Source organism: Carcharhinus amblyrhynchos, chromosome 11, assembly GCF_965287045.1.
Source record: "Carcharhinus amblyrhynchos chromosome 11, sCarAmb.v2.hapA, whole genome shotgun sequence".
Taxonomy (NCBI): Eukaryota; Metazoa; Chordata; class Chondrichthyes; order Carcharhiniformes; family Carcharhinidae; genus Carcharhinus; species Carcharhinus amblyrhynchos.
In genome coordinates this window covers 87,147,659-87,175,556 of record NC_137334.1, presented here as the reverse complement: position 1 = coordinate 87,175,556, position 27,898 = coordinate 87,147,659, and the positions used below count along the sequence as shown (strand labels likewise).

The 27,898-nt window shown below is 45.0% G+C and overlaps 1 non-coding gene and 1 pseudogene across 1 annotated transcript; one reads left to right on the top strand and one right to left on the bottom strand.

Moving 5' to 3' along the window:
* The window catches only part of LOC145350220 (uncharacterized), a 114,590-nt pseudogene that overhangs the window by 51,084 nt on the left and 35,608 nt on the right, over positions 1-27,898 (bottom strand).
* On the top strand, positions 13,501-13,692 carry LOC145350431 (U2 spliceosomal RNA). Its single transcript, XR_013888207.1, has one exon. It is a non-coding gene; the product is annotated as a U2 spliceosomal RNA (small nuclear RNA).

Here is a 27,898-nt window from a genome sequence, read left to right as displayed (position 1 = left end):
AGATGAAAAGCAAATAATGTTTCAGAATTAGAAATCCCACGGGAATTATACGTTTCTATTGCACATCCTGTGTATTTGGATTTCCAGGTCAGTACCTGTTTGAGTAAATGACATGATTATTATTAATTTGTGCATTCAGAGCTGTCAACGGCGAGGTAATAACATGTATGATTGGGAAAGATCAGGTAGGTTGTGAACTCATTAAGAAGATGGAGAGAAGCTTATTTATCAGAGTGAGAAACTTTAATAAATGTCATTTCTAAACTAAAACAAATTATTCATTCCAAATGAGTGGTATTTGCTGCGTCTATGTCGCTCTCAATTTAAGCATTCATTTTTTATTCCAGGGTTCAGGTTCCTGGCCTATTTGGCCACAATCTGGGATGCTGCTGTGTGAGTGCTGCACTGTCAGAGCTGCTGTCTTTACGATGAGGCATTACACCGAGGCAGTGTCTGTCCCCTTGGATAGGGGCAAAATATTTAGAGGCCAGTATTCGAGGAAGAGGAAGGGGAGATCTCCCCTGTGTCCTTACCCCTTATTTATCCTGTACTAAAAGAGATCAGCTGTGCGGAACCTTGCAGCACACAAACTAACTGGCATCTTTTCCTACGTTATGACGGTTCAAAATCACTTCATTGGCTGTAAAGCGCTTTGGGATAGAACGTAACTCAGACAGGTGCTATACAAATGCGAGTTCTTCCGTTCCTAAGATCATGGCAAAATACTGCGGTTGCTGGAATCTGAAACAAAAGCAGAAAATGCTGGGGAATCTCAGCAGGTCCGACAGCGTACGTGGAGACAGAGTGGAGCCAATGTTTTGCGTCTGGATGACCCATCGTCAGAGCTGAAGGCAGAGAAAACCAAAATTTATACAATGAGAGTGGGGTAGAGGAGGGAGGGCTGTAATTGGACAAAAGGAATGTAAATGGTGAAGATAAATGCGCTAAAAGCGCCCATTAAGTGATCAGAATGTGTGAATAGAAGAACAAAGTTTATTTATTAGTGTCACAAGTAGGCTTACATTAACACCGCAGTGAAGTTACTGTGAAAATCCCCTAGTCACCACACTCTGGCACCCTGAGGGAGAATCTAGAATGGCCGATCCAACTAACCAACATGTCTTTTGGACTGTGGGACGAAACCGGAGCACCCGGAGGAAATCCATGCGGACACGAGGAGAACATGCAGACTTCACACAGATAGTGACCCAAGCTGGGAATTGAACCCAGGTCCCTGCCACTGTGAGGCAGCAGTGTTAACCACTGTGCCACCATAGTACAGATGGTTAGGGAACTACCTGAGGAGTGTGGCAGTTGGCCTTGGCAAACTGTTTTTCCTTTCCTTGGTTTGTGAGATGCTTTTTGCACTCTCACGATAGCAGATTTAGACACAGACTTTGACCGAATGACAGTAAATAAGCTTCTTTCCATGTCACTGGAAATTATTCGAGCCTCCATTCCTCATCCTAGTCTATCCCCGAATCCCCATCCTGCAATGACTCAGCGCCTTCCATACTTCCCACTAACATCTCCACAAACCAGGCGATCCGTGCCATCAACAGGCTGACAGTTTCCCTGAACTTCTCACTGACGTGTAATGATCAGATTAAAAAGCTTCTGAGGAAGATTATTGACTTCTTTAGCCCAACTTAACACGTTAGATAACATTGATTTCCCCAACACAGCTCTCTTTGCCTTGAATTAGACTGCAGTCTGACAGATACTGCGCTCTGCATCAATCTCTGACTCTTAAATCATTCTGCACATAAAATCACCCTGCAATGTTCACTATGTGCACAGAGCCTTTAGTAGTTATAAGGGTGGCACAGTAGTTAGCACTGCTGCCTCACAGCACCAGGGGGCTGTGTTCAATCCCGGCCTCGGGTGACTGTCTGTGGGGAGTTTGCACCACTCCCTGTGTGTGTGTGGGTTTCCTCTAGGACCTCCAGTTTCCTCCCACAGTCCAAAGATGTGCAGGTTAGGTGGATTGGCCATGCTAAATTGTCCATTAGTGTCCCAAGATGTGCAGGTTAGGTGGATTGGCCATGCTAAATTGTCCATTAGTGTCCCAAGATGTGCAGGTTAGGTGGATTAGCCATGCTAAATTGTCCATTAGTGTCCCAAGATGTGCAGGTTAGGTGGATTGGCCATGCTAAATTGTCCATTAATGTCCCAAGATGTGTAGGTTAGGGGACTAACGGGGTAAATGAGTGAGGTTACGAGGATAGGATGGGGGGGAATGGGCTTGTGTAAGATGCTCTTTCGGAGTGTCAGTGAAGACTCAATGGGCCGAATGGCCTCCTTCTGCTCTGTAAGGATTCTACAGATCATATGATTCCATGGGTAACTGTCTGTGTGGAGTTTATATGTTCTATCCGTGTCTGCGTGGGTTTCCTCCCACAGTCCAAAGATGTGTGGGTTACATTGATTGGCCATGCTAAATTGCCCCTTTGTGTCGGGGGATTAACAGGGTAAATACATGGGGTTATGAGGATAGGGCCTGGATGGGATTGTGGTGAGTGCAGACTTGATGGGCTGAGTGGCCTCCTTCTGCACTGTAGCATTCTATGGTTATTCCATCAAGTCAAGAAAAGCGTATGTGCGTGTAAATTTTGCCTCACGGTGTCAGGGACCTGGGTTCAATTCCAGCCTTGAGTCACTGTCTGTGTGAAGTTTGCACTTTCTTTCCACGTCTGCATAGGTTTCCTTCGGGTGCTCTGTCCAAAGACATGTGGGTTAGGTGATTGGCCATGCTAAATTGATCCTAGTATCAGGGGTATAGAAGGGTAAATGTGTGAGGTTATGGGAATAGGGCCTAGATGAGACTGCGATCAGTAGAGACTCAATGGGCTGAATGGCCTCTTCCTGTACTGTTGGGGTTCCATGATTCCATGGAGGTACATCAACCTTCTTTGATGGTAAAAATGTTGGTGAGAAAGGAAGTTAGGTGGTGCAATGTGAACGGGGGCAATACTGGGGTAATGCTGAAGAAAAGGCAACGCAAACCTTGCAACACACGTGTGGTAGCAGGTCTTCTGTGGAGCATAAATATCAACCTAATCTACGACAGTCTATTTTACATTCAACTGTGATAAATCACTCCTCCCAACCATAACAGCTTCAGTTCTAAAAGTCATTGGATCCAGATGCAAAGAAAACTAACAGCTGGTTAATGTGTATATCACTGAAGTGATATCCTGATTGGCTCCCTGCGCACAAATAAAGAAACCCCCCAAAGCTTTGTGCTATATTAAGAACTAATAACACCTTACATTTTAGCTCTTGCACTTTCTCTAATAGGCTGTGTTCTGGGGCACCAGGCTCTCTTGTTTTAGTTTCTCGCATTTCTCCTCCATTCACCAACCACAAATCATACGTAACTCCTGGAAACTGGAAACGCACAGCCCTTCCTTCAGCTTTGCTGGGTCGAAATTCTGGAGCTTCTAACAGTGTCACAGCAGCACTCTCATTTCAAAGGATAGGGGTAGGTCCATCACAGTGGTTAGCACAACTGCCTCACGGCGCTGGAGACCCGGGTTCGATTCCTGGCTTGAGTAACTGTCTGTGTGGAGACTGTATATTCTCCCCGCATCTGCGTGCGTTTCCTCCAGGTGCTCCGGTTTCCTCCAAAGATGTGCAGATTATGTGCGTTAGCCATGCTAAATTCTCCCTCGGTGTACCCGAATAGAACATATAGAACATTACAGCGCAGTACAGGCCTTTCGGCCCTCGATGTTGCGCTGACCAGTGGAACCAATCTAATGACCCTCTAACCTAAACTATTCCAATGTTATCCATATGCCTATCCACTGACCATTTGAATGCCCTTAAAGTTGGCGAGTCCACAACTGCTGCAGGCAGGGCATTCCACGACCTTACTACCCTCTGAGTAAAGAACCTACCTCTGACATCCATCCTATAATTACCACCCCTTAATTTAAAGCTATGTCCCCTTGTGTTAGCCATCACGATCCGAGGTAAAAGGCTTTCACTGTCCACCCTATCCAATCCTTTGATCATCTTGTATGCCTCAATCAGGTCACCTCGTAACCTTCTTCTCTCCAATGAAAATAGCCTCAAGTCCCTCAGCCTTTCCTCATAAGACCTTCCCACCATACCAAGCAACATCCTCTGCACCCTTTCCAATGCCTCCACATCTTTCTTATAATGCGGCGACCAGAACTGTACGCAATACTGCAAGTGCGGCCACACCAGAGTTTTGTACAGTTGTAACGTGACCTCACGGCTCCGAAATTTAATCCCTCTACCAATAAAAGCTAACACACTGTACGCCTTCTTTTCAACCTTATCAACCTGGGTGCTAACTTTCAGGGAGCTATGCACATGTACCCCAAGATCTCTCTGCTCGTCAACACTACTAAGAGTCCTTCCATTAGCCCTATATTCTGTACTCCTGTTACTCTTACCAAAGTGAATCACCTCACACTTTTTCGTATTAAACTCCATCTGCCACCTCTCGGCCCAGCTCTGCAGCTTATCTATGTCCCTCTGCAAACTGTAACATCCATCCTCACTGTCTACAACTCCTCCAACTTTGGTGTCGTCAGCAAATTTACTAATCCATCCTTCTACACCCTCATCTAGGTCATTTATAAAAATGACAAACAGCAGTGGCCCCAAAACAGATCCTTGAGGTACACCACTTGTAACTGAACAGGCGCTGAATAGGCGCTGGAATGTGGCGACTAGGGGACTTTCACAATGACTGTATTGCAGTGTCAATGTAAGCCGACTTGTAACTATTAAATATATAAAGTAAAGAAAATAAAACCATTAGGATAACTAGGGACAGGAGGTAAGTCAGCCAATATTACCCAGATGGGAACAATGTTTAAAACAAAAGTCTTCTCTATCTGGTCACATCAATAATGTCGCTTATTGCACCTGACATGTCGCTGGAAAAATCACCTTCATGAACAAGGTGTCACCTTTCTTGTCTGGTTCAATAACAAGCCACCAATCTCTAGAGATGGATGATATTTGTATCTTTGCTGACATTTTTAGAACTAATCTATTTTTAAAAATGTCTACCTTGATCATGTTTGTTGTGTATGTAGAGTAAATGCGTCTCTTAGTGATTCGTCACGAGGTGCTGTGACCTCACCAAAGGCATTCGCAGGTTTGACCTCTCCTCCAATCAGGTGACACCTAGGAAGGTAGGAACCAGGAGCTGAAGTCGACAAATTCAACCCTTCGAGCCTGCTCCACCACTCAATCAGATCATGGCTGATATCACCCTGGATTCAAATCCACCTCCCCACCTTGTTCCCTTATCCTTTTTTTATCAGAAGTATCTCAATCTCCAAAGATGTATGGGTCAGGTGGATTGGCCATGTTAAATTGCCCCTTAATGTCAGGTGGACTAGCTAGGGTAAATGCATGGGGTTATGAGGCTAGGCCCTGGTTGGGATTGTGGTCAGTGCAGACTTGTTGGGCCGAATGGCCTTCTTCTGCAAGGTAGGATTCTATGATCTCTTTCTCAAAAGCATTCAATGATTCAGATTCCATGCCACGATGGGGCAGCGAGTTCCACAATTTTCACCACCCTCTGCGAGAAGTCGTTTCTCCTCATTTCAGTTTTAAATCTACCGCCTCTCAACCTATACCTGTGACCTCTTGTTGGGGAGGCAGTGATGTAGTTGTATTACCGCTGGACTAGCAATCCAGAGATCCAGGGTAATGCTCTGGGGATCCGGGTTCCAATCCCACCCACGAGTAGATGGTGAAATTTGAATCCAATTAAATATCTGGAATCAAAATTCTAATCATGACCATGAAACCATTAATTATCGGAAAAACCCATCTGGCTCACTAATGTCCTTTAGGGAAGGAAATCTGCCATCCTTACCCGGCCTGGCCTACTTGTGGCTCCACAGCCACAACAATATGGTTGACTCTAAAATGTCGTCTGAAATGGAGGGTAGTTAGGGATGGGCAATAAATGTTGGCCCAGCCAGCGATGCCTACATCCCATAAAAACAAATATAAAAAAAGACCTTGTAAATAAATTGAAGTTGAGTTGGTTCAAAACCCCTGCTGTGACACTTGTCAAGGGCTTTTTTAGCGCGGCAGGTGAGGAGACTCTAATGATTTGCCTGGGCGTCCAGGCCTGAGCAGATCCCCCAGTGCTGGAAATTGGCGAGGACGTGAATAAATTATTCAAATGAGCATTTATATCAATTATTGATGTAATTAGCTGGCCCGGGACTGGAGCTTCTCCCTCCCCATCAGGAGTGTTTCACTCCAGCGGGGTTTACAATAACTCCCCACTTCCGGAGAGCTGGAGTGAAGGAGGGGCACTCAAGGCCAAGTTGGGGGGGGGGTGGTCGCGTGGTGGGTGTAAAGGGATGCCTGGTAATTGTCACCTTGGCAGTGCCAGCCTGGGCCCCTGGCACTGCTCAACGGGCCAAGTTCCAACACTAAGGGGGTAGGGCCTAATGGGGCAGGGCCTAATGGAGGGGTGGAGCCTCTGGGGGGGTGATTGGTGGGGTGGGAGGGGCCTTTCTGCCATTCTGCATTTGGGCCGAGTGGTGGAGAGAGGGACGCCAGTGTTACGGAATGGTTAATGGGGAGTGTGTCGGGACTGCCAGGGGGATGGGGAAGATTGGGAGATCGGGTGGGTGGGGGGGGAGTGGGGAACATTTGAGGTGGGCTGGGGACGGGGCAGGGTCGAGGCTGGCCTGGGCATGTTTTGGGTGGGCCAGTGTTTGGAGTATAAGGGGGGTGGAGGGGCTGCAATGCAGAGGACGCAGGGCAGGCTAGAGATTGAACTGGCCAGAAATCGGGAGCCGGCAGGCAGGAGCTACTGCGCATGTGTTGATCTTGGCGCTGACAGATTGGCGCGGGCGCAGTGCCCCGTTCAGCGCTATGCTGCCGGCCTCTCCAACAGGAATTGGCCCCACCCACACATTTTCAGTGGGATTCACACTGACGCTCTCTGCAGTGCACAGAGTGCGGGAGATTCATTTTGAAACTCCCGCTGAATAAACCACTGGGATTTACTCCGGTTTTTACATGAATTCGGCACTTGGAATTGTTTTGGAAGAATCACCCCCATCATCTTTTGTCTTGTTAGTTCGACTGGTCAACACCTCTATGTTCCTACCTGGAACACACATGCAAATATATAAGTTATGAGCAGGAGTAGGCCATTCAGCCCCTCAAGCCTACTCCACCATCAGAGGTGATCTGACTGACCACTCAACTCCACTCTCCTTGCTAACCTTCGATCACCTTGTTAATCCAGCATCTTTCTAACTCAGCCTTAAAAATATTCATTGACGTACACTGCTCTCTGGGGAAGAGAATTCATAACCCCGTGCCCTACTGAGAGAGAAGCAGTGCCTTCGTCTCCATCCTGTGGGTGGCACGGTGGCACAGTGGTTAGCACTGCTGCCTCACGGCGCCAGGGACCCAGGTTCGATTCCCAGCTTGGGTGACTGTCTGTCTGTGTGGAGTTTGGATGTTCTCCCCCTGTATCCGGTTCCCTCCCGCAGGCCAAAGATGTGCGGGTTAGGTGGATTGGCCATGCTAAATTTCCCTTTAGTGTCAAGGGGACTAGCTAGGGTAAATGCATGGGGACAGGGCCTGGGTGGGATTACGATCATGCGGACTCAATGGGCCAAATGGCCTCCTTCTGCACTGTAGGGATTCTATGAGCTTAAGTTTGAGCTTATTTTTATACTGTTGTCCCCTACTTGCTGTTTGTGGTATACATAAATGACTTGAATGAAAATATAGATGGGTTGGTTAGTAAGTTTGCTGGAAACACAAGGATAGGTGGCATCGTGGATAGTGTAGAAGGCTGTCAAAGGGTACAGTGGGGTCAGCTTCAAATATAGGTGGAGAAATGGCAGGTGGAGTTTAATCTGGGCTTGTGTGAGGTGCTGCACTTTGGGAGATCAAATGTTAAGGGTAAGTATGTAGTTACTGGCAGGGCGCTGAACAGCATTGATGTACAGAGGGATCTTGGAATCCAAGTCCATAGTTCCCTGAAGGTGGTCACACAAGTAGATAGGGTGGTAAAGAAGACATATGGCATGCTTGTATTTAGGGCAGTGAGTACAAAATCAGGATGTCCTACTGCAGGTTTATAAAACTTTGCACTTAGAATACTGCATTCAACTCTGGTTGCCACATTACAGGAAGGATTAGAGGCTCTGGAGAGTGTGCAGAAGAGATTTACCAGGATGCTGCCTGGATTAGAGGGCATGAGTTGTAAGGAGAGGCTGGGCAAGCTAGAGTTGTTTTCTCTGGAGCGGTGGAGGCTGAGGGGAGACCTGATAGAATACTATAAAATTATATGAGGCATAGATAGCATTGACAGTCAGAATCTTTTTTCCCAGAGTTGAAATGTTTAATATTAATGGACATGCACTTAAGGTGAAGGCGAAAAGTTCAAGGAGATATGAGGGGCAAGTTAATTACACAGAGAGTGGTAAATGTCTGGGACAAGCTGCCAGGGGTGGTGGTGGAGGCAGATACGTTAGGGGCGATACGGGGTTTAAGCACATGAATATGCAAAGAATAGAGGGATATGGACCAAGGGCAGGCGGAGGGGATTAGTTTAATTTGGCACGAGGGCCTGTTCCTGTGCTCTACCATTCCATGTTCCAATTTGATCCTCTCACCATCCAACCTGTCCACTCCCCTCAGGGTATGTACTCCAATAAGATTGCCTCTCATCCATTGAAACTCCAATGGATACAGGCCCCAGCTGCTTAACCTTGCCTCGCGAGATAACTCCCTCCATCCAGGCACTAGTTGAATGAACTTTCTCCGAGCTGCTTCAAATGCAATTATAACCTGTAAAGCTCCCCCATCATGGGATGCTGGATCTGAGAACCATGACAAAGAAGCTTGCAGGAGTTCAAAGCAAGGGATCCTTTAAAATAACCCTGTAGCCTTGACAAATATTGGATTGTTCTGGAATTCGTGGCAAGGAAGCAGCTTTTAATGTAAATGGACTGAATCAAAAGTGATAGCAGTCCAGGTTTGTTTTCACTGAGTCACATCAGCACTGACTATGATGTTGTGTTGGTTTGATCTTTTATTTTAACATCACAGCTTAGGTCCATGAAAGGGGCAACTTGTTGATTTCTCTTACATTTGAACGCATTGATCTTGTAATGGGTACGAAAGAAAGCGAGAAAACGTGCATATATTTGGTAGCTTCTGATGAATGATTTCAAAGCTAATTATATTTTTTTCGTTTGAGGCCATGGAGTCAAAGCTTCATTACAAACACAAAAAGAGGCACCTGATCCTCCTACCCCCCCCCCCCCCCCCGTGTCCGTGCAGTCTCGATAGGGCAGTTGGATTAGTCCCTTTCCTCTGTTATATCCCTGGAGCTGTTGCAGAGTACCGTTTGGTAGGTCTTAATGAAGTCTTTGTAGGCTTAAGTAGATTTAATGTATATATTTATTTATTAACTACAAGGATTACACACATAAATACAGTAAAGGGTTTAAGGCTGGAAGTTGTCCCCATACTTGGTTGTACACACAGTTCGGTCCAACTCCATACTGACCCGTAGGTGTGGGGCATGAGATGCATTTTCTATGAGTGGGTCATGAATCTGTGGAACTCTCTTCCCCAGAGAGTGGTAGCAGCTGAGTCATTGCATGTTATGAAGACCGAGCTTGCTAGATTCTTCGCTGATAAGGGTGGCAAAGGGTATTGGCAGTAAAGAGAAAGTGTTGAGTTCAAGTTCAGGTCAGTTGTTGAAGTAGGGAAAAGGTGAATGCACTTTGTACCTGAAGGGAAAGGATTAATAGATTTTGTATCTGGAATATGTCGCAAACATAACCCTTCCTCATAGCTGATTTCCTTTAGCTCATACCGCTCCTGACATTAATGTAAGTTATTTGTTCATGTCTCACATGGTTTAACTCCCATTTGTATAAAGACAGGGAGTTTAATGTGGCTGTTATTTTGTAGACTTTGTAAATCTTACCTATTTGTGTTAGTTAGACATCGTTACACAGATGGTAGTTTACAATATTGGCTTTTGACAGCTGCTGATGGCAGAACGCGACATCAGCTTTTATCAGGAAGAGTCCTGCTGGGACAGCCACGATCGCACAAGTATCTTCAAAGACAGGAATGCCGGTACTGCTGCAGAAGGGTTCCCTGTGTCCTGACTAGAGGACTGTAATTCCTGATTAACTCTGGGACTGCATCGCGACCCAGGGAGCAAGAACTGGAGGTCTGGCAGGAATTGGAACTTTGAATCATGATTCCTGCTGGAGCTCATAATGTATAAATACCCACTTGTGTTTGTGTTCTATGAGAAGTCTGGTAATCCATTGTCAGGAATCAGTTTCTCCCAAAATTCTGGAATAAGACGCCAGAGTTTTGTAATAAAAACCGCTGTATTTTGACTCACTGTCTCAGAGGTATTATTTTACCTGCAACAGTTGTGATGTTATTGAAGAGTGGATCAGTTTTGAGGGACTCAAAACATTATGAGTAAGATCTAATGGCCCAAATTCATTGTGGGCATAAATCACATCCTGGCTGCTACATCTCGGAAGAGGCTGGAAATGAAATATGCGCTGGTGTAATCTCAGTTTGAGATGTTACCTGCCACTATCGGTGAAAAAGTGTGAACTTGACATGCATGAATTTAAATACATTTTAGTCTATTTGATTTGATTTATTATTATGACATGTATTAGTGTTGGACGGCATGGTAGCATAGTAGTTAACACTGCTGCCTCACAGTGCCAGGGTCCTGGGTTCTAATTCCCGGTTTGGGTCACTGTCTGTGTGGAGTTTGCATGTTGTCTGCGCGGTTTCCTCCCACGTGCTGGTTAGGTGCACTGACCTGAACAGGTGGCGACTAGGGAAATTTTACAGTAAAATTCATTGCAGTGTTAACGTAAGCCTTACTTGTGACTATTAAAAACTTTTTTTAGTATATAGTGAAAGTACTTTTACTTTGCGCACTATACAGACAAAACATATCATACATAGAGGAGGAAAGGCGAGAGTGCAGGATGTAGTGTTCCAGTCACAGCTAGGGTGTAGAGACTTAATGCAAGGAAGGCCCATTGAAAAGTCTGTTGGCAGCAGGGAAGAAGCTGTTATTGAGTCAGTTGGTATGTGACTTCAGACTCTTGAATCAATTTCCCGATGGAAGAAGGTGAAAGAGAGAATGTTCGGGTGTGTTGGGTGCTTAATTTCGCTGGTTGCTTTTCTGAGACAGCGGAAAGACAGTCAATGGATCGGAGGTTGGTTTGTGTGATGGATTGGGCTTCATTCACAACCTTTTGTAGATTTTTGCCACTTTGGGTAGAGCGGGAGCCACACCAAGCTGTGATACAACCAGAAAGAATGCTTTCTATGGTGCATCTGTAAAAGTTGGTGAGAGTAGTAGCTGGCATGCCAAATTTCCTTAGCCTCCTGAAAAAGTAGAGGCGTTGGTGGGCTTTCTTAACTATAGTGTTGGCATGGGGGGGGGGAGCCAGGACAGTGGTTAGCACTGCTGCTTCACAGCTCCAGGGACCTGGGTTCAACTCCCGGCTCGGGTCACTGTCTGTGTAGAGTTTACACATTCTCCTCGTGTCTGCGTGGGTTTCCTCTGGGTGCTCCTGTTTCCTCCCACAGTCCAAAGCTGTGTGGGTTATGTTGATTGGCCATGCTAAAATTGACCCTTAGTATACTAGGATGCTTAGCTTAGAGGGATTAGCAGGTAGAATCTGTAGGGATATGGGGGTAGGGCCTGGGTGGGATTATGGTCGGTGCAGACTCAATGGGCTGAAGGGCCTCTTTCTGCACTGTAGGGTTCTATGATTCTATGAGGACAGGTTGTTGGTGATTTGGTAACCTAAAAACTTGAAGCTCTCGACTATTTCCACTTTCCCCCCATTGATGTAGACAGGTGCATGTCCTCCACATTTTGAAGTCGATGACTACCTCCTTCATTTTGTTCAGATTGAGAGAGAGGTTGTTGAGAGCGCACCAGTTGAAGGGGGGGAGAAGTGCTACTGAGTGTCATTTTGAGTTCAGAGTGTTCCGGTAAGACTTTGTCCTACGTTATTGTTATACGTTGAGGGTTCTGAGCATATGCAGGCTTTGGTGGGGTTTTTGCAGTCTGCCAGAGGATGAGACATTTTACTAGTGCTCCTGTTTTCAGAGTTATTCCTGTCCTTCTGAGTTATTGTTATTGTTAAGCTTTGTTATTTATTACTATGAAGACGTCCATTCTTTTAAGCAACCTGCTAAACTCACTTATTTGTGGTCTCTCAAGTAACCACAAATTTCCTAATCCTTCAATTTCTATGAAGCACTTTGGGACGTTCTGAGACATTATATAAATGCAAGTTCATTCTTTATGGTGCTTGAATAGATTATTAACTGGTGATTTGAGCATTTTTTTTCCTTTATAGTTTCTAATTCAGTAATGTAGTGGGAGATGCTCGTTGAATAAATTCACGGCCCATGTCTGTAAACTGCGCAATAAAAAGGGGGGGGAATTACTTTTAATGCACAGGAAGTGGATTAAAGAGCAGTTAAAAATTGATTCAATAAAAATTTTATTCGTTTTTGTTTAATATATTCACAAGAATGTCTAATTCTACTGCATTCATCCCTGAATGCTCAAAGGTGCTAAAGTTAATGCACAGCTTAATGGTCAATTGAAAATATGACTCCCTTTCCAGTCAGTTGTCCGTCAGAACTCTACTGAGGTCTCAGGTTACGAGGTATTGAGTTACTGAGTTTGCGCACAGTCTGTATTCTTTCATACATGTGGGGACCTCATTCTGTAATCTCAAGACTCACTAGTTGTCATTTCTGTGCTGATAACTTCTGCAATGCATCTGCTGTCATCTGAATTACTGTCTGTGATATCTCTTATCTGAGTCGATTCAAAGTAGTTGGCATCGCTGTGACCATTGTTTCTCTCATAATGGTCATAATGTTAGGCGCGCAGGGAGAGGGTGGCATTGGCGATGCCAAGGAGGTGGTACCGCTGGACTAGTTACCCAGAGGCTCAGGCAAATTGCCCTGTGCTCACAGGTTCCAAAACCAAACCAGGGACAGTTTGAATTTCAATTGGTGAGATCTGGAATTGGATGGCAGTCTCATTAAAATGGTGACCGTGGCAAATATCATTTGTCCAGAGCCTGTTGCCGGGCACCAGACATGACCTTCACCGCTGAGGACCTAAACCGGCGAGGCCATTAAGGCAAGTGAGCCCGGATGATTATGTCCTGGTCTCACTTTCATGTCCTTCCCAGAAAGGGGGCAGATCAGGCTGGCATTCCAGTGCTTGGTCTCATCTCAAGAGGTGAGGAACTGCGCATGGACCCAGTTTTTCACCTCTCTCACAATCTTACTGGCTTGCCAGACAGATTGACTGGCATGACAAGCTGGTAAGACTACCCTCGATGTGACGATGCCGGCGTTGGACTGGGATAAGACAGAAAGAAATTGCACAACACCAGCTTAAAGTCCAAACAGGTTTATTTGTCGTTCGCTTCTCGGCCTTTTGGCTCAGATCAAGTGTAGTATCGACATGCTGTACTTGGTTGAAGACATTAGATAACGTTTTAGCTTCATTTGAAGCAATTTTTTAAAGCGACATCTCGGCCTTTGGGCTCAGATGCAAATGAGATCAAGCCTTGGAGGAGGAGCTATACCTAATCCAATCAGCTTGGATCATGTAGATCAAGCCCGAGGCAGGAGGTGAGAGCCCTGTCTTGTCACTTGGATTGGGAACGTCTCAACTTGTTGAGACTCTGAATTGGCTTTGATTGGATTAAATTGGAATAAAAAAACCCCACAAGCTTTCGGGACAGGCTGTCCCTTGGCTGGGAACTCCTGACCCGAAAGCTTGTGGCTTTTGCTACAAATAATCCTGTTTGGACTTTAAGCTGGTGTTGTAAGACTACCCTCCCCATGTATACAGAGAAGAAGGAAATTAATATTTATTTCCAAAAAGGAACTACTTGAACAATCAAGAAGCTAGACTCAAGAATGATGGTGTTTGATGGTAATTCTCTCCCCACAGTTTGATAAACTCATTCTGCATTAGTAAAAAGACAACATCAGGGACCTCCCACTGAGACCTTTGTTAAGGTGCAGAGAGTGAAGAATGGATGGCTTTATCCACACATTCTTCATTAATCTTTATTAAAGAGATGTCGGTAATGAGGAAGGAAATGCAGAATGATGGATGTCACCACATTACTCTCATCTTCCCAGTGATCAGGTCTCAGTTGTACCAACACAGAATGAAAAAAAAATTAACAATTTATGGCACAACTGTGAACATTTACAGTTGGAGCAGCTGGTTTTCAATCCTTTCTCGTCTGAATCAATAACTGCAGCATTGCATCGATTTGTAGCATAGCCCAGAGTCTTGTCTTTCAATCCTGCTGTTCAAGGTTCAGCTTTTAGCTGTTTTGTACTCTAAAATAGCATCTTTTTTCATCCTGGCAAAAAACACAATAAAATCATCTGTTTAACAACCCCATTAAAATGGTGCAGGAATGTGAGCACATGAAGTGTTTTTGCACTTTGCACAGGTGAATTTTGAAGATCTTCAGCTTCGATAATATTGACTTTTCTCCCGATTCTAGAAGTTAAAGTTTTATTCAGTAGTCACAAGTAGGCTTATATTAACACTGCAATGAAGTTACAGTGAAAATCCCCTGGTCGCCACACTGTTCAGCTACACTGAGGGAGAATTTAGCAAGGCCAATATGCTTAACCAGCACGTCTTTTGGACTGTGGTAGGAAACAGGAGCACCCGGAACAAACCCACGTAGACACGGGGAGAACGTGCAAATTCCGCACAGACAGTGACCCAAGCTGGGAATCGAACCCGGGTCCCTGGAGGAGTGAGTTAGCTGATTACCGTGCCACCATGCCACTCTTCTCCTTCTCCTTCCTATTTTAAAATGCACAATTACCACCATTACCCCTTTCCATATTTCCAGATAGGGCAATTCATCCCTTCAAGCTATGTCCAGTGTATAAAATTTTAAAAGGGATTGATAAAGTAAATGTAAACCAAATGTTTCCTCTTCTGGGGCAATCTTGAACAAGAGGTTACAGGTATGGATTGAGAGGTGGTAGATTTTAAAACTGAGATGAGAAGGTAACTACTTCTCGCAGAAGGTGGTGAATTTGTGCAACTTACTGCCCCATAGCACAGTGGAGTACAAGGAACAATACAGCACAAGAAACAGGCCCTTCGGCCCTCCAACAGTCTGAATTGTTGACTGGTTTCAAGAAGGAGATAGGTGTATTTCTAACAAAAAAAAGGGGGATATAGGGAACAGGTGGGGAGGTGGATTTGAGACCAGGGGGCGATTAGCCATGATCTGACTGAATGACAGAGCAGACTCGAAGGGCTGAATTCTCCTACCACTACCACTAATTCCTATGTTCCTGTGTTCCTTTGACACTCCCATGCAGAACCGAGGGAGTGCCACGCAGTTGTGGTCACCATTTTTTGGATGAGGTGCTAAACTGAGATCCTATCCGTCCTGTTTAGGTGAACATCGTGGTGTCCTAACTATGTTAGGAGTTGTGGGTTTTACACAGAAATAAAAGACTTGGCTTGCACATGTAGGTTTAAACTAACACACAACAGGTTTTATTGAGAGAGATCTACTCTGCTCTGCACAGAAGACAAAACTAAAAATAAAACTGCAGCCTGTGGCAGCACACTAATGACATTACCATGAAGTCATGTGATTATCTCTTAAGGTAACCTGCAATCTATGAAATATGTAGCACACGTGAAAGATCCAATTGTAGTGAGCTGGCTGATATTTATGCCTCAATCAGTATCATAAAAACAGGCCATTATTACATTGCAACTCATGGAAACTAACTGTTACCAAATCAGTCACTGTGTTTCTTACATTTTCAGTGCACTTCATTTGGAGAGGTGGTGATGTAGTGATATTGTAACTGGGCTAGTAATCCAGAGGCCTGGGGTAACACTCTGGGGATCAGTGTTCAAATCCCACCACCACGTGTTTCAAATTCATTGCAAACCTGGGATTATTGCAAATTGTTCTAAAAAAAAACCTGGTTTATTAATGTTCTTTAGGGAAGGAAAACATGTGGGCAGCATTGCTGCCTCATAGCACCAGGGACTTGGGTGATTCTAGCCTTGGGTGACCGTGTGGCATTTGCACATTCTCCATGATTCTGCACGGGGTTCCTCCAGAGGATCTAGCTTCCTCCCACACACCAAAGGTGTGTGGGTTAGTTGGATTGGCCATGCTAAACTGCCCCATAGCATCCCAGGATAAGTAGATTATTCATTCAGAAAAGCACCCTCCCACTCCTATCCTCTGTCTTCTTTGACTGAGCTGGTTTTGTATCCACCTTGTCAGGTCGCCTCTGTTCCCATACGGCTTCACCTTCTGTCACAGTCTGCCATGAGGGGCCTTGTCAAAGGCCTTACTGAAGTCCATGTAGACAACATCCACTGCCCTACCCTCATCAATCATCTTTGTCACTTCCTTGAAAAACTCGATCAAGTTTGTGAGACACGACCTCCCCTTTACAAAACCATGTTGCCTCTCACTAATGCGTCCATTTATTTCCAAGTGGGAATAAACCCTGCCTCAAAGAATCCTGTCCAATAATTTCCCTACCACTAACGTAAGGCTCACTGGCCTGTAATCACCTGGATTATTCTTGCTACCCTTTTTAAACAAAGGAACAACATTGGCTATTCCCCAATCCTAGTTTATGGAATGTCAGAGCAGACAGCATGACCTGTTCCTGCTCTCGTTCCTTATGTTCTTATTATATCACTCATAAATTAACAACATGCTGTTTTGAGACTCGGAGCCTGAAGAATATGACGGGATTTAAAACTAGCAGCAGAGAGGGTGGGTGGGAGTTACGTGGATGTAGTACCTACATTGGCAGTGATGGTGCAATAACAACCATCACTTGCATTACTATAGCACCTTTAACGTATTAAAATATCCCAAGGTGCTTCACAGGAGAACTAACAAATAAAATTTGACACCAACCCTCCCTGAGGAGAGTTGACCAAAAGTTTTGTCGAAAGACATGGTTTTAAAGAGCATCTATAAGGAGGAGGGAGAGGTAGAGAAACCGAGAGATAGAGGACTTTTGGGAGGGATTTCCAAACTTAGACAGCTGAAGACCAGGTTGCCAGTGGTGGAGTGATAGAATGAAAATCCGCATGTTTGGGACTGATCTTCAGCATAAGAAGTATTTAGATGAGCCCTGAAATGGAATAGCATAAAAGGCTACTGACCATGTGATTAGAACAGATAGGTTCTTAATGGTCATTGCAGAACAAAGGGCTGAAGGGCCTCTTTCTGGGCTATGAAATTCAATGACTCTTTCCGCACACAAGTGTGTCCTTGACAGTCAACTCCTAGATAAGAAGTATGCAATTAACGATGAAGAAGGAGTTTGCTGAGGATATCCTAGGAAAAGATCACTTGGGGAAATGTTCTTAATTGATTATTCACTTGAAGAAAAGTACCTTTGGCTTTGGTTGCCTTCTGGGACTGCTGAAATTTTTTTTCATTTGTCCTTGAGATGTGGACTGTGAGTCCAACATTTATCCCCCATCATTAATTACCCTCGAGAAGGTGCTGGTGAACTGCCTTCTGCAGTACACCTGGTCTAGATTCTCAACTGTGCAGAACGAGGCCATTCAGCCCACTGAGTCTGCCCCAACCACACTCCCACCCAGGCCCTATTCCCTTAATCCCACATATTTACCCTGCTAACCCCTGACACTAAGGGGCAATTTAGCATGGCCAACCAACCTAACCTGCATAGGTTTGGACTGTGGGAGGAAACTGGAACCCCCGAGGAAACCCATGCAGACATGGGGAGAATGTGCAAACTCCACACAGACAGTGACCCAAGCCCTGAATTGAACCCTGGTGCTGTGAGACAGCAGCGCTAACCACTGTGCCGTCCGCAATGCTTTTTATTGGTGGTTTGCTAGAACTAAGTGGCTTGCTGGATCATATCAAAGGCAAGTAAGGGCCAGCCAAATTTCTGTGGGCCTGCTGTCACATGAAGGCCAGACCAGGTAAGGATGGCAGGTTTCCTTCCCTGAAAGGCATCAGTGAACCAGATGGAATTTAACAGCAGTCCAGTAGTTTCATAACCATTATTAATGAGAGTAGCATTTTTTCACACTTACTAACTGAAATTAAATTTCCCCAGCTGCCAGGGTGGGATTTGAACTCATGTCTCTGGAGCATCAAAAGTCTCTGGATTACTAGGGCAGTGACATTGCTGTCATGCTCCTACCTCCAAATGCTATGATTCATGAAAGGTTCAACCAAATGTTGCTTTGACCACTCTTACACTGGCCTCAGGAACGCCCCAGCAATACTGCTGCATTATAACACTTAGGCCAGATTCGCAACCTCTTCCAACACAAAGCCGTGTACCAACCTTTTGGGAAAGTATATTGGTATAATGTGTAGTTGGATAGTCAGAAGCTTTTTCCCAGGGTGGAAGAGTCAATTACTAAGGTTTAAGGTGCGAGGGGCAAGGTTGAAAGGAGATGTACGAGGCAAGTTTTTTATACAGAGGCTGGTGGGTGCCTGGAATTCGCTTTTAAGGGTACGTTTTGACAAATACATGAATAGGATGGGAATAGAGAGATATGGTCCCGGGAAGAATAGGGGATTTTAGTTCAAGTCAAGCAGCATGGTCGGGGCAAACTTGGAGAGCTGACGGACCAGATCCTGTGCTGTAATTTTCTTTGTTCTTTATTCTTAAACTTGGAAACCCAAGAAAGTAGGCCTCCACCTTTTTACTTTAATTCATTCATGATTGTCACTGGCTGGGCTAGAATTTGTTGTCCATCCTGAGGGAATTTAAGAGTCAACAACATTGCTGTGGCTCTGGAGTCACATATAGGCCAGATCAGGAAGGGTTTACTGCCCTAAGGGGCATAAGTGAACCAGATGGGTTGTTTCAACAATTGATAATGGCTTCACAGTCATCATTAGACTCTTAATTCCAGATTTTTATTGAATTCAAATTTCACCATCTGCTGTGGTGGGATTTGAAGCTGGGTCCCCAGGGCATTATCCTGGGTCTCTGGATCACTAGTCCAGCGATAATACCACTACACCAATGCCTCCCCACCTGACTTCCCTCTTCTTTGTGTCTGCCGACTGAGGAAAGGAGGCTCAGGCACAAGCGAATGAAGAAACCACCCCCTGAATGCCTGAGCTGTTGGAGATGCTGTCTCCTTCCCTGGACATCTTGGCGGCCACGGTAACAGCAAAGATGGCCACCACCATCAGCACGTCAACATCTGCGAACCAACCCAAAGCGAAGGAAAGGACAGCCTCTACTTCATTTCAATCGCTCAAAAGCTTCCCATTATTTTGGGATCTCAATGGAATTCTGGAGGACAGCTGATCGGGATGATGGCCATGTTATGAATTGGCCACTCTGTCGCGCATTACTTCCAGCAGCTTTGAGATTTCGGACACAAATGCAGTGAGAGTTAGACATTCATGTGAATGTATTAAAAAGCAGAATAAAATTTTTATTGAATCGCTCTCAACTGCTGTATAATGTACTTCCTCCGCACCAGAAGTAATTTCACCCCCTTTAATGGGCAGTTTGCAGAATGGGCACAGAATTTATTGAAAACTGCTCTTCTCAATGCATTGAAAATGAGAGACTTTATGGGAAAAAGCCTAAATTCATGAGTTAATTTATTATAAGCATAATAATTTCATTTTAACGTTGGTACTAGGAGGAGAGCAGTTCTACACAGAACTCCGGCACAGACAACACTTCGTTTATTTAGTTAACATTTTTATCCAAGCTACGGTTATTACGATTGTGAGAGACCTTCCTACAGAGGCCCCTGCAATTGTATTCCAGACACGTCATCCAGAATCTTACCATCATGCCCACCCTGGAATCGGGACAGGTGCAGAACAGCATTCTCCATTGGTCTCGGGTGGGATTTTACAAGCCTCAGGTGGGTGAGACAGTAAGATTCTGGCAATCATAATAATCATGACAAAAACTTGCATTTATATGGCGCCCTTAATGCAATGAAGTGTCCCACAGAGCTTCACAAGTGCATTTTAAAACAAAATGTGACACCGAGTTAGGTCAGGACATCTTTAGTCAGACAGTCAAAACTTTGATCAAAGGAGTAGGTCTTAAGGAACACCGTATAGGATTTGATTTTGATTTGTTTTGATTTATCATTGTTACATGTATTAACATATAGTGAAAAATATTGTCTGCACTAGACAGACAAAACATACCATTCATAGAGAAGGAAAGGAGAGTGTGCAGAATGTAGTGTTAGGGTGTAAAGAAAGATCAACTTAATGCAAGGTAAGTCCATTCAAAAGTCTCAGTAAGTAGTCCCACAACACTTGGTTAAAATCCAACAGGTTTATTTGGTAGCACGAGCTTTTGGAGTGCTGCCCTTCATCAGGTGAATGCAGGATTTGTTTCACAAACAGGGCATATGTAGACACAAATTAATTGCAAGATAATGGTTGGAATGCGAGTCTTAACAAGTAATCAAATCTTTACAGGTGCAGACAATGTGAGTGGAGAGAGGGTTAAGTAAATGAAAAGAGGGTTAAGCACAGGTTAAAGAGATGTGAATTGCCTCCAGACAGGACAGTTAGTGAGATTTTGCAAGCCCAGGCAAGTCGTGGGGGTTACAGATAGTGTGACGTGAACCCAAGATCCTGGTTGAGGCCATTCTCATGTGTGCGGAACTTGGCTATTAGTTTCTGTTCGGCGATTCTGCGTTGTGTGTTGTGAAGGCCGCCTTGAACAGCGTTTACCCGAAGATCAGATAAGCGTAGGGAAGGATATCCCGAGGCATGGTACATCAATGCTACGATAATGGTTGAATGAACACCGCTCGACAATCACCTGGCAGGAGTAATCCCTTCCTGTTGGGGAACACTTCAGCAGTCAAGGGCATTCAGCCTCTGATCTTTGGGTAAGCATTCTAATGAGGTTCGTGTCACACTATCTGTAACCTCCATGACTTGCCTGGGCTTGCAAAATCTCACTAACTGTCCTGATTAGAGACAATTCACACCTCTTTAACCTGGGCTTAACCCCCTTTCCACTCACAGTGTCTGCACTTGATTACCTGTAAAGACTTGCATTCCAACCATTATCTTGTAATTGAGTTTGTGTCTATAAATGCCCAGTTTGTGAAACAAATCCTACACTCACCTGATGAAGGGTCAGCGCTCCGAAAGCTTGTGCTACCAAATAAACCTGTTGGATTTTGACCCGGCGTTGTGAGACCTCTTACGGTGCCCACCCCAGTCCAACGCCAGCATCAAAAGTCTGACAGCAGCAGGGAAGAAGCTGTTCTTGAGTCAGTTGATACGTGACCTCAGACTCTTGAATCTTTTTTCCAACGGAAGAAGGTGGAAGAGAAAATATCTGGGGTGCGTGGGGGGGGCCTTAATTACTCTGACTGCTTTGCCGAGGCAGCGGGAAGTGCAGACAGAGTGTACGGATGGGAGGCTGGTTTGCGCGATGGATTGGGCTACATTCACGACCCTTTGTAGTTCCTTGAGAGAGAGGTGGAGAGGTGTAGAGTGGGAACTCCAGAGACCAATAATGGAGGGGAAATCAAAACCAGGGGTGCTCAAAATGTTGCAATTAGAGGAGTGTAGATATTCTGGAGGGCTGTGTTCTGACATGAGGTGCATGAACCTAAAGGGAGTGTATTTTAAACAGCTTTCAATCACTACCAGCTTGACAGGATATAATATGGTAGTCTCATCACCAGTAAGCAGTCTGCAAGCTGCGGCAGCCAGATGCATCTACTTATCCCTCTAGTTAACAATATCGGTATGTACACCAGGATTCTTTGGCCTCCCCATGATGTTTTCTTTCGGTGGTGGGAGACAATGGCTGGTGGTGGGATCTTCCAGCCCCGCTGCTGTCAATGGAATTTCCCATTGACTTTTTGCTTTCCAGTTGGTGCAGGAAGGCCGTACATCACAAGGATGGACATGTTGGCAGACTGATGGCTGAAGTGTGGGAGCACGTCATGTGACAAAACCTCCAGGAACGCACTGAGGTAACCCGGAGGGAGTGCTGCACTGTTGGAAATGTCGCCATTTTGACTAAACAAGGCCCTTTTTGTCCTCCTCATGTTCTATAAGATCCCCGGCATCCTTTCGAAGGAGAGTTAGAGAGAATCCCCAGGATCCTGAGTGTGATATTAGTGTATCTTTAAGAGTTTTTTTAATAAACTCATGTTTTCTGTAGCTCACAGCCTTAGCTGATGTCATTGTTGTTGGGCTGTCTACAAGAGTCCTTTTATTGCTCTTTAAATGGCTTAAATGGGGGCTTCAGATACTTTCTGGATTAGTTTTGATGACTCTGCATTGAGAGGAGGTTTGGCAAGTCAGGTGACAGGAGCTCTTTTGTTATAAGAACATAAGAACATAAGAAATAGGAGCAGGAGTAGGCCATCTAGCCCTTCGAGCCTGCTCCGCCATTCAATAAGATCGTGGCTGATCTGTCGTGGCTCAGTTCCACATTCCCGCCCTCTCCCCATAACCCTTAATCCCCTTGCCTATCAAAAACCTATCAACCCGCGTCTTAAAAACATTGAGCGAGGCAGCCTCCACCACCTCAACGGGCAGAGAATTCCAGAGATTCACCACCCTTTGAGTGAAGAAGCTCCTCCTCAACTCCGTTCTAAACCGCCCCCCCTTTATCCTGAGGCTGTGCCCTCTAGTCCTACTGTCCTTTCTGAGCGGGAAGAGTCTCTCCACCTCTATCCTATCCATCCCATTCATCATCTTATACGTCTCAATGAGATCTCCCCTCATTCTTCTAAACTCTAACGAGTGCAAGCCTAGTTTATTCAGCCTCTCCTCATAGTTTAACCCCCTCAACTCCGGAATCAGCCTAGTAAACCTCCTCTGCACTCCCTCCAAGGCCAAAATATCCTTGAGTAAGTGCGGCGACCAAAACTGCACACAGTACTCCAGCTGCGGCCTCACCAGTGCCCTATACAGCCGCAGCAAGACCTCCCTACTTTTATATTCAATCCCCCTCGCTGTGAAGGCCAGTTCTGAGCTGCAGGTTTTAGTTTTTAGAAGGGACAACAAGCTGAAAAGAAGTGTCTCTCTTTCTCCCTCTCCCTGTTTAATTTGGCAATTCTGCTGGTTAGCTGAAAGCAAGGTCTTGCCTTTCTGAAGGGGAGAATCTGCTGTTGGTGGCTTGACTAGAGGTTCTGGGAAGCTGTTCTGACTTCAAACTGTTCTGGGTGTGTCAAAAGGACTACTAGAACTGAGGATTTTCAATTCTGCAGCCAAAGGATTCAGTTCCAGTATCACATGGGCATAAGTCTTTGCTGTGTTGAACTTGTTTAAAAGGTTTTGTCTCTGGAAGATTTTGGTTTGATAGGAATTTCTCAGATATAGTTGTTAAGGGTTATACATCATCGTGGTTATTTTGTTTGTAATTGATAAAAGTTATTGCTAATTTTCTTCCCATACTATATTAACTATATTTTTAATTAAACTTTGTTTGACAAAAGCTCTCTGGGTGTCATCTGAATCATACCTAAAGTGAAACCTATCATGCTTATCGCAGCCAAATTCAAGATGCAAAACTTACGATCCAGGTGAGAAATTTGGAATTCTGACCTGAACCATAACATTGAACTAGCAGTCATTCTTCCACCAGTATCCACAGTTAGTCACCTACCTTTAGGGCCTTGCTCTTTATAACTGGCTACTGTGTTTCTTAAATTACAAAACTTCAAAACTATTTCATTGTCTGCAAAATATTTGGAGATCCCCGGAGGTTGTAAAAGTCACGATATAAATCTTTTTTTCTTTTTGTAACTCTTAGTCTAATTATTGGCTAGACTACAAATGTTCAGTTCCTTGAACCCATTCCACTTTCATGTACACTCTTAAAGCGCAGGATGCAACAGATTATTAATAGAATCAGTTCATGTTTTACCTTCCTGGCTCCCATATTGTGGGTATATTTGCAATCTAGACACAATTCAAATGCGGTCTGCTATGAATAATGTTGGAATTTCCCAATGGGCAAACTCTTAATGAGATTTTTCTCTCTCTCTCTCTCATATTTTTGACTTGCAGAAATTTGCATTGCATATGTAATGTCACACTATTCAGATCTCCTTTTTACAGCTCTCAATATCAACAGCCAGTTTTCTTTTTTAAAAAACTCAAGCGTTATTCTCTCACCTGGGCTGTTCAGTTGAATGTTCCTCACTCACTTTATTGTCCAACCACTCCCCCCCTCCTCAAACTAATGGGACGTGAGGGTTCTGCAACATCAGGTGATCGCTCCAAATAAATCATCAGTCACACAAACTTGCAACGCAAGCAATCATCCATGATTTGCTGGAACCAAACAGAGCAACGCATACGCTCTGCCAGCTGTTCAAGCACTCTGCCATCTGGATCCTGCCCCTCCCTGACTGCTACCAGCCATTCAGCAGTTTGAAGGTATTGCAGGCCTACCACTGGCACAGTTCAGTACAACTTGGCTTTCTTCCTGTGTCACTGAATCATGTATCATAGAATCCCGCCAGTGCATTTAGGCTATCTAGTCTGCACCGATCACAATCCCATTCAGGCCCAATCCCCATTTGTCCTAGCTAGTCTCCCTTAACACTAAGGGGCAATTTAGCATGGCCAATCTACCTAGCCTGCACATCTTTGGACTGTGGGAGGAAACCCATGCAGAGGAAAACGCATAGACTCCGCACAGACAATGACCCAAGCCAGGAATCGAACCCGGCTCCCTGGCGCTGTGGGGCAGCAGTGCTAACCGCTGTGCCGCCATGCCACCCCCATGGCATCGTGCTGTGCCATCTTTCTGTCTTACCCTATGTCACTTTCTCACTGGCCTAAATCTTCAGTTCATTCCGGTTCATTTAACAGGACCAGACATATAAATAATATGAGTAGATCAAGAGGCTGGGAATTTTGTGAGGAGTGACTCCCCAAAGCCTATCCACCATCTACAAGGCACAAATCAGGGGTGTGATGGAATACTCCCCACTTACCTGGATGGGTGCAGCTCCAACAACACTCAAAGTCCAACACCATCCAGAGAAAAGCAGCCCGCTTGAGTTTCACCCCTTCCACAAATATTCAATCCCTTTGTCACTGACAAATAATGGCAGTTGGGGGTACCATCTACAAGATGCATTGCAGGAACTCACCAATGTTCCTTAAGCAGCACCTTCCAGGATTTTGACTCAGTGACAGTGAAGGAACATTGACATGTTTCCAAGTCAGGATGGTGAGTGACTTGGAGGGGAACCTCCAGCTGGTGGCGTTTCTTGGTATCTAATTCCCTTGCTCTTCCCGATGGTAATGGCCATGGGTTTGGGAGGTGCTGCCTAAGGAACATTGCTGAGTTCCTGCAGACCATCCTGTAGATTGGACACATGTTTGCCATTGTGGTGGAGGGATTGAACGTTTGTGGAAGGGGTAGCAATTAAGAGGGAGCTCTTTATCCTGGATGGTGTCAAGCCTTTTGAGTGTTGTTGGAGCTGCATTCATCCAAGCAAGTGGAGAGTATTCCATTGCACTCCTGACCTGTGCCTTGTTGATGATGGACTGGTTTTGGGGAGTTACTCGCCACCATATTCCTAGCCTTTGACCTGCTCTGGTAGCCACAGTATTCATAAGGCTAGTCCCGTTCAGTTCAGAAACACTGCACCGTACAGCAGGACTGAGCTTTCCCAGCTTCTTGTTAAATAGTATACACCACTAGTTACAGAAGAAATGCTGTACAATGCAGGATAACACTTAAAATAAATGCTCACCGTACTGTTAGAGTGACCAGGCTCCATCGAGTAGCAAAGGTTGGTCAGTGTTCTTGTCAGTTGATGTCTCTGAACTACCTGCACTGGGCAACATCTTCCTCTAGATGGAGTCATGATGTGGAGAACTCACCACTCACCTGACGGAGGGTCAAATGACTGAAAGCTAGTGGCTTTTGCCACCAAATAAACCTGTTGGAAATAACCTGGGGTTGTGAGACTTCTTACTCTGGATGGAGCCCAAGGGTTCAGCATAGGCAAAGCCAGCAGCGAAGACAGGAGTGTCCCCTTAGACAAGGGAAGCAAGGCCAGGAAGGGAATGGCAAGACCTGGGTGAGAGGAGGTGAGGCCTGGGAGGGTAGGCTGGGGAGCAAGAGCAAGACGCAAGACCTAGGAAGCAGGTCAGGAAACGACACTGGGAGCCAAGGGCAGGAAACAAGGCTGGAAGCCAAGGGCAAGAAGTAAGGCTGGGAGCCAAGGACAGAAAATGACAGTGGGAGCCAAGGGCGGCAGTTGGGGGCTGGAGACTGATTTGATTTGATTTGATTTGATTTTGATTTATTATTGTCACATGTATTAACATACAGTGAAAAGTATTGTTTCTTGCGCGCTATACAGACAAAGCATACTGTTCATAGAGAAGGAAATGAGAGAGTGCAGAATGTAGTGTTATAGTCATAGCTCGGGTGTAGAGAAAGAGCAACTTAATGAAGCATAGAATGAGAGTAAAGGATAGAATTAGAAGGTATGCTGGGCACAGCTTGAAGCAGAGAGTAGAAGCATTGGAGGAAAGGCTTCGTGGGCAGGTAGGCCACAGAAGGGAAAGTCTTTGACAAATGCCATTAAAGTGAAACTGACAACATTAAACGGATATACTGACATTATTTTGTTAACAATATTAAAGAGAAACAGATTTAAGAGAATCAATATTAAGCAAGGATTTCCTTTGGATATTGAAGATTGAACAATCAGACTAATTCACTCTGGGTCAATTTTAACCTCATCATCTACGTTTGGCATCTCCTCCTATCTGTTCGCCAGTGATGTTATTGGCCAGAATTCGGATGGTGAGCAAAGTCAGTTTCCACCGGGATCTCATGGGTTTCTTGTCTAGTGAGTTAGGTTAAAACCACTTTTAAAAGAAAGAAATTCCTGTTGAAACAAGAGGCTGGCCAGATGTGGTGGCCAATTACAATCTACATCTCCATACACCCCACAGCCAGTCAGTCTACAAAACTCATTACAAATAATGGCACACCACCCCCTTTGCGAATTATAAACAGCCTTCTTCCTGCCTGTCAAAGACTTTTATTGCGCCGACAGTATTCAACAATTGGAAATAAACCATTCAAAGGTTAGTTGCTTTGACAAAAAACATTGGGTGAAATTTTCTGGCTCCTTCTGCCGGTGGGATCTTCCGGTCCCGCCGACGGCACAGCCCCTCTGTGGGTTTCCCAGGGAGCTGGGATGGAATCAATGGGAAATCCCATTGGCAGCGCTGGGACCAGAAGATCCCGCTGCTGACCAATGGCACACCTCTGAGAAACAGGCCACAGGGAGGGCAGAGAATCTTGCCCCTTAACTTTTTAAGATAGATCTCCGGATAAGCTTGTTGAGTATTATTGGATGACAATTTTTGTTCAAATTCCTGGCCATTAGTGAGAGAAGTCATGTAGCAAATCAGGCTTTTTGTGAGTGTTTTTATATAACCTGGTTTTCAGAAGCAGGTCAGTAGTAGCATTGAGTGAAAAGAAATCTCCTGCCCGTCTCCCTCTCTCAGAAAGCTGAGCCCTGTCCGTTAACGTGACTGATTTACACTCTGCAGTGGACAAGATGGTTAGAATCAGCTCCACAACTAGCTTCCAGAGGAACATTCAACTCAGTCATCACCATCTTTACATCAGAAGATTCAAAACTACTGGATCCTGTCTGCAGGCAGACAAGACAGCAAACTGTGAGTGCCTTTTACTTCATGCAAACTCTAATTTGAGCAAATCTATCCTCTGTCATCTGTGTTTGTGCATATGTGTTAGTGTGTGTGTGCGTGCA